The 15,257-nt window shown below is 37.7% G+C and overlaps 1 pseudogene; it reads left to right on the plus strand.

Annotated features, from left to right (window-relative positions):
• Nucleotides 1–1,207: 1,207 nt before the first annotated feature.
• Nucleotides 1,208–1,307, plus strand: LOC127484687 (small nucleolar RNA SNORA31; annotated as a pseudogene).
• Nucleotides 1,308–15,257: the final 13,950 nt, after the last annotated feature.

Consider the following 15,257-nt stretch of genomic DNA (forward strand, 5'->3'; position numbering starts at 1 on the left):
TTCTAAAAAATGTCATAGAAATATTATGTTGAACCACATGAAAATGCCACATTTTAAGTGAAAAAATGACCAAGTATAGATAATCCTATGTGGTTCAACCAAATGCTCTTTATTACAAGTGCATTATTATGTTCATAATTGTGTATCCCAGCTAAGGACAATAATTGTGAAGAGTGAGAACCTCCTTTGCTGAAGAAAAATGATGTGTTCTTTCCTGAATATTTGAATATATTCCCTTGCTAAACTATTCAGCCTTACAAAGAACCAAACAAAATCTCTAGCTGTTACAAGGAAAGAGAAAATGTCAAACTCCTTGCTGGGAGAAATATAAATCTGTATAGCTTTTTTTAAAAAATAAACAAGCCTAAAAACTTAAAATATGTACAATTGCCCCTTGGTATCTGTAGGGAATTAGTTACAAAACCTTTTGCCAAGACCCAGATCTGTAGATGTTCAAGTCCTTCATGTAAAATGGCATAATATTTGCACATAAGTTACACACATCCTCCTGTACACTTTAAACTATCTCTCAATTATATGTGCTGCCGAAGCGAGCACAAAACTACCTCTCAATTACTTATAAATACCTAATACAAGTACTAGGAAGACAGTTGTCTTACAATATTATTTAGAGAATAATTACAAAAAAATCTGTACATGTTCGGTAAAGATGCAATTTTATATAACCTTTCCTATCCAGGATTAGTTGGATCTATGGATGAGAAACCCACAGATGTGGAGGACTGGCTATATAACCTTTTTCCTAGAAATACAAATCCTGAAAATCTAATCTTAGCAATAAAGGACTATGTACAAGGAAGGTCATCATCACATTATTGATAGTACCAAAAATGTCTGAAAACAAAATATATGTCATTAATTAAATAACTGTATAAATAAATTAGAATATTACTACACATCCATCCAAAGAATTAGAAATAGCTCAGTTAAGTGGAAGGGAGTTCTAAAGTATTGTTAAGTGAGAAATGCAAAATATAAAAGCAAATCTGTAGTACTATACATTTTTATAAAATAATGACATTAAATTTTATATGTCTGTTTAGAGTTATGGTCAGAAAAAACATACAAGAATCCTTTCAAGATAGTTTTGATTACAGGAATGCGATGTGGCTAGAGAAGTAGCGGGAAAAGCAAAATCAAGCAATTGAAGAAATTTTAGAAGACAACGTTTAAAATTAATGAAATACTAAATCCACTGATAGACCTTGAACAATTTGCTGTTGTTCTTTTGGCTTGCACTTGGATGCAAAAGAAAAGATGGACCAAGTACTTGGACACTTGCATCCACATGGGAGACCTGGATGAAGCTCCTGGCTTCTGGATTTGGCCTGGCCCAACCCTGGCCATTTAGGGAGTGAAACAGCAGACATAAGATTTCTCTCCTTCTTCTCCTCCTTTTCTTTCTGTAACTCTGCCTTTCAAATAAATATTGTTTCTTAAAAAGTAGGTCCAACTTTTATCTGAAAATGCAAATTTAGGCTAATGAATCAGATATGTATTATGAAATGATATATCAGCTATAATAAAGATATAAAAAGTATGAAATTTACCGAAAACATTTTATGAGGTTTTGTCACTAATCCAAAAAATATTATACCTTTCCAGATGCATGTGGCATATGTAACATGCCTTTAAAGGGAAAAGAATGCATACACTTTGAGTAATTAGTAAATCTTTTTATATGCACTCTTGGCTGAATATTTCTTTACATTGTAAGATTTTAGCATAATTGCAAAACTCCCACCTCTGCCAGCACTTAATGTGTTATTTCAGCATATGATAGAACTCTAAATGCCACATTCAAGTAAGTAGCATGAGGGTACTTTAATAAGTACATGAGAAAATGGAATTAGCATTTATTTTGGTGCAAGAGATTTTAAATTCATGCGTAGGTTTTTCACAATATGCATTTTCCATTAGCTTTTTGAAGGCCTCTTGTATTTTGTTTAGAAATCCATCACAATTTATGATTATATTGTTACAAAGTAAATACTAGGAAAGGTTCAAGTCTCATATTAAATAAGGTACATTAGTTAGCAGAGGAAATGGATTCACATGTCCTATACATCTGGTTCTTCATGTTGTTTATATTTATTTTAACATAAGAACTCATTGCAAGTCTAATTAATGACTGGTTCCTATAAATATCAAGGTACATTCAGGCAAAGAAAGGATAGCTCAATGGTTCTCAAATTGTGAACTACCATGTCAACAAGTCACAGTATACCATATATCACAAGGATGCAAATGTGGGTTATTTTCCCTCATATATGAAGTTACTGATAGCAGACAATCAGTAGTGCAATCATCCTTGGAGCGGTCAGATTTCTGGATGTGTTTTGAAGAAAGGCATTGACAGATGAGGACAGAAATAGTGTCTCCCTTTGGAGCAAACAGCAAATGTGCTTCAGTCCAGTGTAATAAATAAAATGCCCTACTCCAGAGCTTTCTTCTCAGGAGATTATGGCTCCCCAGGCTCAGTTTCCTTTCCTAAAGTGCAGCCTACAGCATGTGCACGTAAAATCTATGTTCTTCACATCACCCAGTCAGAATTGGGTTTGGAGAATCAACACAAAAGCACTTCTATTCTGAGTACTGCTATTGTTATTGAATAACAAATTGGCTTCCAAGCAACCATGAAATTGTGAGAGCCTAACTTGGTCACCTGAAAATAGGGCAGAGTCTCCAAGACACTGCACACCTCCTAACATTGACATTGCTTTTTCTGTCTAGAAAAGAATGCGGCTGAAATCTCTTTGACTATATCTTCCTGGAGAATCAAGATTCCGTGCCATGCAGTTTAACTGATTCTAATGATGTGTGTCCCTTTTATCATTCTCTAATTTATGGCTTTCCAAACTTTAGACATCATACTTTTGTCATAATCTTAAAGTGCTGAAACCATTCTGGCATTTTTAAAGAGTAAATTTGTGTTCTAAATTTAAAATATATTTATTTTTAATAATACATTTAAGAGGAACTATTATTGCTAAAGTTAAAAGCCTGTATTGATTGACATAAATTGTTAGTAACATGAAAATAAATTAAATGACATCAGCAGAAAAATGTTAGTGTATCACCTAAAGTCATCTAGATTATCTCTTGGGAAATGCAACTCTGGGGTATGCTGCCGTGGATGACTGGCAGTGGTCCTACAAAGAGAGCCAGTAACTCTTGGGAATCTGGTGGTATCTGGGGCATGCAATTTAACATATCACCAGGCATGCTGAAGCTGAGACTTCAGAAAAATAGGGAAACAAAGAGTGTCTTTTCCAGTCCTACGCAATTTCCCTCAATAGAAACAGAAAAAACATTTAGTTTAGAGTTGATAAAAACAGGTAGTTTTGCAACAAGCAAATCAGTTTCCTAAAGTGGAAGGGAGGGCTGTGGTCATTTGTGTTATCAGTCTCAAAAGGAGGCAGTGAAGACCTTGGTCATTTTTGTACCTCCAGTGCTAAGCACACAGGAAATAGGAGTTGAACGGGTAGAGTTCAATGAATAGACAAGTCAAACCAAAGAACTCAACCACTGAAATTATGCATAAAGGAATCAGGAGGAAAAGTGGCAGAACTGTTCCTCCTTTTGAATAACGTGACTGCTGGAGGAGCACATATGATGATCAAACCGATGCTAGGGTGTGGCATGACTTGAGAAGCACAGGAACAGCACAGGCAGCCAGGAAGAACAAGACGGGAGGCTCTGGTGAGATGTTTTCTTCTCTGCTTCCTCAGTCTCTGCAGCAGCATTCAACACAGCATTTCACTGCTTCTCAAAAAGTCGTTTACACGTGGCCTCTGTGACTTAACATTCTAGCCTCCTATTTCCTTTGTCTCTGGTGGGCTGGTTCCTTTTCATTCCATACCTAAATACAGGATCCACATCCCACTGCATGCTCCTCTCTCTGAGCCATCTCTGTTGGAAACTCATTCACAGTCGACATCTTCACTTTCACACAGAGGAACCCCTCTTGCCTGAGCTCTCTGTGGAGGTCTAATCTATTTCCCAGGCTTCTCTGCAGAGGACTCTTGATATCACCCCAAACTCAGAATGTATGCAATTTAACTTTTACTCTTCAATACACCTGCCCCTTACAATTACTCTTACTTTCCTATTTCTACAAAATGATTACTCAATACTCAAGATGTCATCTTCTATACCACATTTGCTAAATTCACCTTATTTTACCTATCCTCGCAGCTGGTAAGCCTTAGCCAATCTAATTTTATCCTTCCTACATCTACCTTTTTTTCCCCATATAACTAATACCAGACCTGCTTTCTCCTCAGTATGAGACACATGTGAATCCTCAGCACTTAAAGTACAAGTTAAGCTGAGGAACTGAAGCTTTAAGCTTTCATTTCACTTTAATTAATTAACTTTTTAAAAGATTTATTTATTTGAAAGGCACAGTTGCAAGGAGAGAGGGAAAGACAGAGAGAAACTCATCGTCCATCCAGGGTTCACACCAAATGACCATAATGGCTGGAGCTGGGCCAGGTTGAAGTCGAGCCAGGGGCTTCTTCGAGGTTTCTCCTGTTGGTACAGGTACCCAAGCACTTAGGCCATCCTCTGCTGCTTTCCCAGGTGCACTAGCAGAGAGCTGGATCAGAAGTGGAGTACCCAGGTCTTGAACTTGTGGCCATAAGGGATGCCACCATGCCACAACGCCAGCCCCTCACTTTAATTAATTTAGATATAAACAAAAATGAAAAAATGATTCCTGTTCAAATGATAATATTGTAGTAGATTTCTCATGTTCAATATAATATAAAAAGGTACTTTTAAAGGTTTATGTAAAATAGAATTAAAACTAAGTTTATTTTGGCACAAAACTTTCAAATTATATACATAAGGAGTCTCCAAAAATTCATCAAAAGTATGTATTGTGAAAGAACTATGCTTGTATTCCAAAAAATTTTAGTGCCAAAATGAACTTATCTTTTTAATTCCATTCCCCATGAACTTTCTGAAATACTCTCATATTGTTAAAACTAATTTTCCATTTCCTTCTTAATATGAATATGACAAAAATTATAAATTATATGTGCGGTTTGCATTATATTTCTTTTAAGCAATATTGTTTTAGGCCATGGCTAGAGTAAGCACAATGGGATTAGCCGATTTGGAATGCCTAATGGGTGCCAAATTGCAGGCTAGGCATTCTATAACTTGGATCCTATAATCTCCAAATTATTTCTAACAATTAGGTAATGATGTTCCTCAATTTTAACATGAAAAACTGAATGTAATAAAGAGAGAAAAAACATCGCACAAGGTCACAAGTTTAATGAGCATAGAGTAAGAATTCAAATTCAGGTCTGCTAACACAGATCTAGTCCATTTCTACTTGGCCCAGCTGTGAGAAGTGTACTTGCACTGTTGTACAGGCTCTAGGGGAGGCTGTCGCTACTAACTGCATTTCAGGAAGTCCCGGCTTTGTGCAGCGTGGTTGGCTGACCAGCCCACAGCTGCTTTGGCATTTCTGTTCATGATACATCCCATGACACTCCATTCTCATGATACTCTCATGCTTATGTGATCCGACCCAGCTGTGTAAACCCAGAGCTGCCTACCACCTGGGCTGGGGGAAGTGATGCAATGCTGGCTCGCAGATGCATGCCCAGAGCTCTGACTGAGGCAGCCCTGACTGATTGCTTCTCAGTGTGGTCAAGCACAGCTGCTTCCAGGCTTCATCCATCTTCCACCTTGGCAGAAACGGGTCCTAGGCCTTCACGGGTCTCTCCTGACGTAGGACCTGCTACCTTTGTACCTTCAGCTAAGAACAAAGCTAGGAGAAATCCTTTTACGAGCCACCCCAAAGAGAATGCAATCTGGTCCTTCCTGGGGCGAGGGTGAAAAATGTCTCAAGGAATGTCATGTTCAGCCTACAGACCAGTGCTGGTCTGACAAGCAGACACCCCTGGATAATGGGTGAAATTTCACAGGAGTGCCTTTTGAAAACACTTCCTTACCAGGTTTTCATAGGTTAGGTTAAACTTTTCCATCTCAGCTGCATACTTTCTGGGCTTTTCCATCTGATGATGAAGGTTGAAATTCCAGGAATTCTGGTAGTAATTTGCTATTAGTAATAAAATGGTTATGTAAAAAGTAAAGTCTTGGGGCCCATGTTGTGGTGTAATGCATAAAGCCGCTGCCTGCGGTGCTGGCATCCCACATGGGTACCGGTTTAAGTCTCGGCTGCTTCTTTTCTGATCCAGCTCTCTGTTGTGGCCTGGGAAAGCAACAGAAGATGAGCCAAGTCCTTGGGCCCCTGCACCCACATGGGAGACCTAGAAGAAGCTCCTGGTTCCTGGCTTCGGATCGGGCCAGCTCCAGCCTTTGCGGCCATTTGAGGAGTGAACCAGTGGATGGAAGACCTCTCTCTCTCTTTACTTCTACCTCTCTCTAACTCTCTGCCCTTCAAATAAATAAATATTAAAAAAATAATAAAATCTGATAGGAATGTGACATTGATAACCAGCATTTATGATTCTTATGACCATTTATCAAATACTTTATAACACTCAGTTCTTTTGATCTGCACGATTCCATATTATAAATACAATTATTATCCAATTTTAAAAACGTATAAAAATGTGTTATTAAGCCTTTGCCCAAAGTGTCACTTTTCAAAGGGTACCACCATCAGAAGCCAAATCATGTTCTTCCTATTCTTAGTCTCATAGCCTTTTGTATAATAGAATTATTAATCATGTTATTTTCTTTTATTAAAATTTTATGTATTCATTTTTGTTCATTTAAAAGGCAGAGTGACAGAGAGAAAGAGAAAGATTCCATTCACTTGTTCTCCCAAGTGAGTGGTAGCAACTCAGTACTTGAGCCATCGTCTGCTGCCTTCCAGGTGCTTTAACAAGAAGGTGGACTGGAAGCAAAGGAAGAGGCAGAATTTGATTCCAAGTACAACAACCCTGGGTGAGGGAGTCCCAAGTGTAGTCTGCCCCAGGGTGTTTGTTTTCATAAATCACCAATAAGTGTTGACAAATATTTTGCATACTCAGATTCATTTCTTGTTCTGTGCTTTGCCAGTTAATTATTTTCTTTTTTTTTTGTATCTTTTCAATTCCTGTTATGAGACAAAAAATAAGCCTTACATTTTAACATACTCATTCACTGTCAATACATTGAACAAGCATTTAATGAGAATCTTTTCTTTGTAAAATGCTCAGCTGTAAAATTATAAGGAAGAAAACACTATCTCTACATTCAGAGAATTTTAATCTAGTCATGCAGGGGAAATGAAACGTGTAACTATTCAACCATAGATACTTGGTTACCCTGTGTTTCAAAATTCAATGGCCTTAAATATAATCTCTATGCTAATGACTGAAATGCATGCACCCACCACTGACCTCTTTATTGAAGAATGATATATGCAAGTGCTTGCTCAACGTCTCTGCTTGTGCTGGTGTTGCTAAAGATATTGCAAACTTAACTTCGCTGAGACAAAACTTGATTCATCACAGCCTCTCATTCTTGAGCACAGTTCCTTTCCTCATTCTTGAGCGTAGTCGTGAAAGAGTAATGCCATCCACCTATTTACAAGATTTTAAAAAATCCTTGAATTCCTTTTATCTCTTTTTTAAGCTTTTTAAATAGATTTATTTATTTGAAAGGCAGCATTCCAGAGAGAGAGAGAAAGAGAGAGAGAAAGCGCGCGCACAATCTTCCATCTGCTGGTATACTCCCCAAATGGCAACCAGTTCAACTGGGACTTGAACCGGCACCCATAAGGGATGCTGGTGTTACAGGCTGCTGCTTAATCTGCTACACCGCAGCGCTGGCTCCTCTCCCCTTACCTCTTGTAACCAAATCCATCAGCAGTTCCTGCCAGCTCCTCCTTAAGGCTTTCATAATCTAACTTTTCCCCAACTTCATTACTAGTCTCCTACTTTCAAGTGCCATCAAGTCCTGTCTAGAGTACCAAAGTAGCCTTCTAACTCTACTAGCATTCATATCTACCCATAAACTGTTCACATTTAACACAAGTTTAGTCAATAGAAATACACTTGTTTCAATTACACAATTTGAAGATTTCCAATAGATTTCAGCACACATTCTAACCAAGATTTTAAACATTTTTATTGCATCTCCTATGATTCCTTCTATTCAATTCCCAACACACAGCCCACTCCCTAGACAATCCAAGTTCTGACTTCCCTCACCCTACATTCATGTGCCTGTGCTTAGGCACATATAAATCATATACTATGTATTCTTGTGTATAAATGCGCAGACTTCTTTTACTCAATGTCGTGTTTCTGAAATTCATCCAATTTTTTCATGTATTGGTAGCTGATTTTTTCTTGCTATCAAGTAGAATTCCATTGTGTAATAAACAGCAATTTGTCTATTAATTCTCCCATAGATGACCTTTAGATTGTTTCCAGTAAATTGTGCTATTTTGAATAAAGGTATAATGAAAATATGCATACATGTCTAAGTCTGGACATATGTTTTATTTCTCCTATGTAAACATGTAGCATTAGAAATACAATCAGATGAGTGTGTATCTAACTCTGTTGTAAATTTCCAAATATTTTCTAAAATGGCTGTGTCCCACCCATAATATGTAAGAGTTCCATTTGTTCTCCATTGCTTCATGCAGCTGGTCTTTGCTTTTAGTCATTCTAAATGATAACAAGTGGCTAACCACAGTGATAGCTTATTGTGGTTTTTAATTTGGAATTCCATGATGATGAAAAGTTGTCAAACTATTTTTGGCATGTTTATTGGCCTTTTGTATAATTTCTGAATGGAAGTGTTCATCTATCCTTTCATTGAATTGTTTTCCTTCTTATTAATATATGAAAGTTATTTATATATTATGCATTCAAATACTTCAAATATATTTATTATAAATATCATCAGAGTGTGCTTGGCTTTTTATTTTTCCTGAAATTTTTTCAGATGAGCAAAAAAATCCAATTTATATCAAGTCAAATTTGCCTTTTTCCCCCTTTCCATTATTTGTGCTTTCTGGTATATTTTCAAGAGGTTGTTGCCAACATGAAGATTATAAAAATAAGTTTATAGCACTGGATTTTGTGTTTCAGTCTATGATCTGGATTGTACTACTGCTATGTATATGAAATGAGACATTGTTTGATCATTTTATTTCCTCACATATATTTAGTTTTCCCATTATCGTCTCCATTGCTCCTTAGATATCCAGTCCTGGAAAAGAATTTCTTTCAGTGCCTTTCATTCTCTATTCTATGCCTTTGATGTTTGTTCATACATAACATACCATCTTGAAAATAGCATTACAGTTATTCCAGATACCAAGTACTGTGAGTCCACCAAACTTGTCTTTATTTTCAGATTGGCTTCCATTTTATGGTGCTTTTGTATTTTCATATACATTTAAATTTACTTTCTGGGGCTGGCACTGTGGCATAAAGTGTGAAGCCACCTCCTGCAGCACCAGCATCCCACTGGACATCGTTTTGAGTCCTGGTTCCTCCACTTCCAATCTAGCTCCCTACTAACGTGCCTAATAAAGCAGCAGAAGATAGCCCAAATCCTTGGTCCCTGAACCTAATAAGAGACCTGGAGGAAGCTCCTGGCTCGTGGCTCCAGGATCCTAGCTTTGAATCAGCCCGGCTCTAGCCACTGAGACCATTTGGGTAGATGTCTCTTTCTCTTTCTCTCTCTCTCTCTCTCTCCCTCTAACTCTGCCTTTCAAATAAATAAATAAATGTTTAAATTATTTTTCAGTGCCAACTGAAACTTGGTGAGGGGGTCTATTTGAATTTTTATTTGTATTTCATAAATCTATACATTAATTTTGTGGAGAATGGACATATTCTAACCTATGAAAGGTATTATAACCTTTTACTTAGTTATTTTATTTTTTTAATAATGTTTGACTGGGGCTGACATTGTGGTGAAGGGGTTAAGCCACCACATGTGACTCTAGCATTTGAGATTGGAGTGCTGGCATGAGTTCTGGCTGCTCTACTTCTGATCTATTTCCTGCTAATATGTCTGGGAAGAAAGCAAAGGAAGGCCCTAGTACTTGGGCCCCTTCTACCAATGTGGGAGATGCAGGTAGTTTTTGATAGTGGCTTCAGCCTGGCCCAGCCACGGCTATGGCAGCCATTTTGGGAGTGTCCAAGTGGATGGAAGATCTCTCTCTCTCTCTCTCTCTCTCTCTTTCTCTCTCTCTCCCTCTCTTTCTTTCTTTCTCCAACTCTATTTCTGCCACTCTGCCTTTCAAATAAATAAACAAATCATTTTTAACAAATAATGTTTTACTATTTTTATTGCAAAAACTTTGCAATTATTAAATTTCTTCCCAAAGATTTTATACTTTTTGATGTGACTGAAAAGAAAATTTTAAAATTTGTTTTCCACTTCTTGGTACTAGTATACAAAGATACAATTTTATATAATAGCCTTACATTTGGTGACCTTGATGAATTTTCATCTGAGTCCCAGAAGTTGTTTGTTGTGTTCAAAATATTCTCTATGTAAACCATCATTAATGTGTAAGTAATGTTTCACCTTTTTTTCCAATATCTTTGTCTTTTACTTATTTTTCTCACCTGATTACATTAGGTAAGGCCTCATACACTGTGCTGAAAAATGTGGCAAGAGCAGGTATCCTTGTCTTATTCCCAGTTGCCACTATTCCCACTCAGAGAATGTTAACTATTTCCCATTAGATGTGAAGTCAACTTTTGGTTGAGATAATGATCTTTGAAAGACTGAAACAATCCTTTCTAAGATTTCTTTTGTCAATCATAAATGATATTAAATATTGTCAGATGTTATTTCTGCATCGATTGAGATTATAGCATTTTCTTTATTATTTTTACATAGAAAATTAAGCTGATTCTTAGAAAAGTTAAACTTTGTATTCCTCCTAATCTTGTGCTAAACCACTGCTTGTGATATATACATTTGAATATTGATGGATTCAATACACAGATATTTGTGAAGGTCTATTTTTAAAGATTTTTGTGTGTAATTTTTTTGCTTATAATGTCTTCCTCACCATTTTTCATCTGGACTATGCAGGTTCCATAAAAGATGTTGGGGAGGTTCTCAAAGAATTCTTGAAAGATTGGCATTATTGTTTTCTTAAATGCCTCATAGTTTCTTTTTTTAATATTTATTTGAAAGTCAGAGTTACACAGAGAGAGGATAGGCAGAGAGAGAGAGAGAGAGAGAGAGAGAGGTCTTCCATCTGATGGTTCACTCTCCAGATAGCCACAATGACCAGAGATGTGCTGATCCGAAGCCAGGAGCCAGGAGCCTCTTCCAGGTCTCCCACAAGGGTTCAGGGTCCCAAGGGATTGGACCATCTTCTACTGCTTTCCTAAGCCATAGCAGAGAGCTGGATAGGAAGAGGAGTAGCCGGGACTAGAACCGGTGCCCATATGGGATGCCGGCACTTCAGGCCAGGGCGTTAACCTGCTCCGCCGCAGCGCCGGCCCCTGCCTCATAGTTTCAACAGTGAAACTATTTAGACCCAACATTTTCTTTAGGAATGTTCTAAACAGAATTTTTTCATTTCAGCTAATTTTTAAAATTTGTTAGCATGAATTTTTCTTACTATTTTAATTTATTTTCAAATTTATTTTCATTTTAATAGACAGGCAGAAAGAGGGAGAGAGAGATGGAGAGTTGAAAGGAGTTATTCATTCTTGTTTTACTCCCCCAAATGTCTGCACTAATCTGGGCTGGGCCAGTCCAAAGCAAGGTAGCCAAAACTCAAGCCAGGTTTCCCACATTTATTTTGCAGGCTCCCAAGTTCTGGGGCCATCTTTTGCTGCCTTACAGAATACAGATTAGCAGGAAGCAGAATAGGAACTGCAATCGCTGAGCCTCAAACCAGGCACTCTGATATAGCATGTGCGGGTTACAATGAGCAACTTACCACTGTGCCAAATACCTTCTATTTATAATATTTTTAAAAAACTAATTTGTTTATTGGAAAGTCAGAGTGACAAAGAGAGACGGGGGGGACACAGAGATTTTTCAAATGTTGGTTCACTCCAAATGGTCACAGCAAGCTGAGCTGGGCCAGGCCAAAGCCAGGAGCCTAAAAATCCAACAAGGTCTCCCCTATGGATGGCAGGAGCACAAGCAGTGGAACAATTGTCCTTGCTTTCCCAGGTGAATTAGCAAGGAGCAGGATCAGAAGCAGAGCATCTGGGACTGGAACTGGCACATCAATATGGGATGCTGGGGCCTAGTCAGTTTAACCCACTATGCCACAACAAAGAACCTTCAAAATTTTTACTACAGCCTTATTATCCATACAATTGTTAGTGATGTAATGCTTTATTGTATCCATTAAATTTTTTTGATTCTGATAATTAATGGTTTTTACCAAAATTTGGGTACTATTGGTCTTAACTTATCACATTAAATATTTTCCATTCCAGTCTCTATCTTTGTCTCTTCAGAAATTCCAGTCAAGTGTAAGTTAGACTGATTGATGTTTCCCTAAAGGTTGCTAAAGCTAAGACGAGTTCCTCTGGTCTGCAGACTGGAAATTGTTTACAGATCCAGCATCCATGTTGCTTTCCTTCAAGTCCATAAAGTAAAATTTTCAATGTAGGTACAGTTTTCAGTGTTAGCATTTCCATTTGTTTTCTTTTTACCCAGTTTCTACTGAGATTCACCACTACTTTATTCATTATGAATATCTTTCCCTTTATCCTGAAAGTATTTATATAACCTTCTTTAGAATTATTTTCTAATTCAAAATTTTCATCACTTTAGTTTCTATTTTAATTGATTGCTTTTTTAAAGACTATGGGTGGAAGAGGGCTTTTAGCCTAGCAGTTCAGACACTGGTTAAAATGCCCACATCCCATACTTAAGCACTTGGATTCAATATCATTTAATGACTCTTAGCACTGTGTGGGAGAACTAGATTGTTTCCAGTTTCTGGCGTCAGCCTGGCCTATCGCCAGTCAGTGTGGGCATTCGGAGAGTGAATTAGCAGAAGGAAGATCTATCTATGTCTGCCTCTCTCTCTCTCTCTTTCTCTCTCTCTCTCTCTCTTTCTCTCTCTTTCCCCATAACAAATAACTAAAATGGAAGGAACTGGCCACATGTATCTTAAACCAACTTTTAGTAACAATTCTCTATTTCCTTACTGATATAGTATTTTTTAATGTTTGCCTTTTAATTTTCACCCACTTGAAAGGCAGAGAGAGAGAGAGGGACAGATCTCCCATCCCTTGGTTCATTCCCCAAATGCCTGCAAAAGCTACAGCAGGACCAGTCCAAAGCCAGGAATCCAGTACTTCACTGGGGATCCCATGTGAGTGACAGGGACTCAAGTAGTTGAGACACCATTGGCTGTTTCCCAGGATGTGTTAGCAGAAAGCTGGGTGGAAAACAGAACACTCCAATATCGCATGCGGGCGTCCCAAGTGGCAGTATAACCTGCGGTGCCACTATGCTGTCCCTGATGTGGTCATTTTTATTGTGTTGTGAACAATGGGAATGATATGTTTATAGAGACTCTTGATTTTATGCTGCTTTGAAATTTGTCTATATTTGTTTCTAGCCAGCAATTACAAGCTAATCAGTTTGAATTATAAACTAATCGCCTTGAACTGCCTTGTTACAGCAGAAGTGTTCTGACTTTGTCCTTGGTTATAAGGCAAGCTTCACAATTTTGAGACTTCATCTAGGATGTTATCCTGAGATTACATCTAAGCTCTTAAGACTGTGACCTTTATAGGATTTTAGAAGAAGTTCAGAAGTTTACTCAAGTCTTCAATTTATGCTGGAGTCCACCTCTAAACTCAGTGCCCTGTGCAATGGGCAGCATACGAAGTCTCTGCTCAGCTCTGTAAGTCTTGCTCACCAATAACAACGCTTAATGGAGCTTCCCACACATATGTGCTGTTAAAGGCTTAGCCAAGATGTGACTGCAGTATGGATGCAGATTTGGAGTCTCCCTTTCTATAATTGTTTTCCAGGATTACTCTTGCCTGCCATCTAGTAACCCAAAGTGCCGTTCTCCTCTCCTTGCAGCCAACAAAACCATATATTTCTACTTTAGTTCAGGCCAACCTGCATTACAGACATGGCCAAATACCCTCAGGGGAAAAGCCATACTCATTAATAAGTATAAAATATAATTTTTCAGAATCAGACTCCATTTTTTGGCTGCTTGGTTTGCTTTTTGTGCTGTTAACTTACATGTTTTTCAATATCTTGCCTAAATTTGTGCTGGTAAACAAAGGGAGAGTCCCACCACTCTTGGAATCATAATTTTGCCATATATTTTTAAATATAAAAATATTATTCACTTTCCCTTCTAAAAACTTGCCAGTAACATCTCCTTTCATATGAAATAAAATTTTAACACCTGGTCTATATTGGTGCTTGTCGATTTTAGCTGCACATTGAACTACACAGAAAACCAACTGGTCTTTCGTTAAATCCCCAGAGAGGGTTTTAAAGATTTTTTCTTTGGTATTCTAACAACTCAGGTTTAAAATTCTTGCCTTATATAATTTGCCCATTCCTCACTTTCTGACACTTTCTCCATCACTTTTCTTACACATTACAGTACAGTTATCTAGCTTTCTTTCTGTTTCTGAAATATTTGTACTTATTCTTCCCACTTCCCCCAATTTTTAGTCCTTGTAATGTTTTGCACTCACATTTTAACTTAAATATTAGCTCCTGATAATTTATCTTATGTGTCACATAAATTCAATTTTATATGTCACTTTGTGATAATTTTGGGTCACAATTCTAGAGTATTTGGTCTAATGTCATTCTAGATGTTTCTGTGAGTATGTTTTGAATGATATTAATAAGTATGCTGACAGATATTGAGTGAAGCAAATCATAATCCAAAATATGGATGGGACTCATGCATTCGGTTGAAGATATAAATATAGCAAAAGGCTGACTTTCTGTGAGTAAGAAGAAATTCTATAGTAGACAACTCTCGGATTTGAATTGCCACACTGGCTGTCCTCGATCTCCAGCCTCCAGGTTCCATCTTATCAAAGCTTCCCTGGGTCCCCAGTGTGAGGTCTTTGAAACACAAGAAGGAAGGAAACAAGGAGGGAAGGAAGGAAGGGAGGGAGAGAGAAAAAGAGAGAGAGAGAGAGAGAGAGAGAGAAAGAGAGAAAGAAAGAGAGAGAGAGAGAAAGAGAGAGAGAAAGAAAAAAAGAGTGGCGCCGTGGCACAGTAGGTTAATTCTCTGCCTATGGTGCCGGTTCTAGTCC

The sequence above is a fragment of the Oryctolagus cuniculus genome, chromosome 20, assembly GCF_051225735.1.
Source record: "Oryctolagus cuniculus isolate XC-2025 breed Fujian yellow rabbit chromosome 20, ASM5122573v1, whole genome shotgun sequence".
Classification (NCBI taxonomy): Eukaryota; Metazoa; Chordata; class Mammalia; order Lagomorpha; family Leporidae; genus Oryctolagus; species Oryctolagus cuniculus.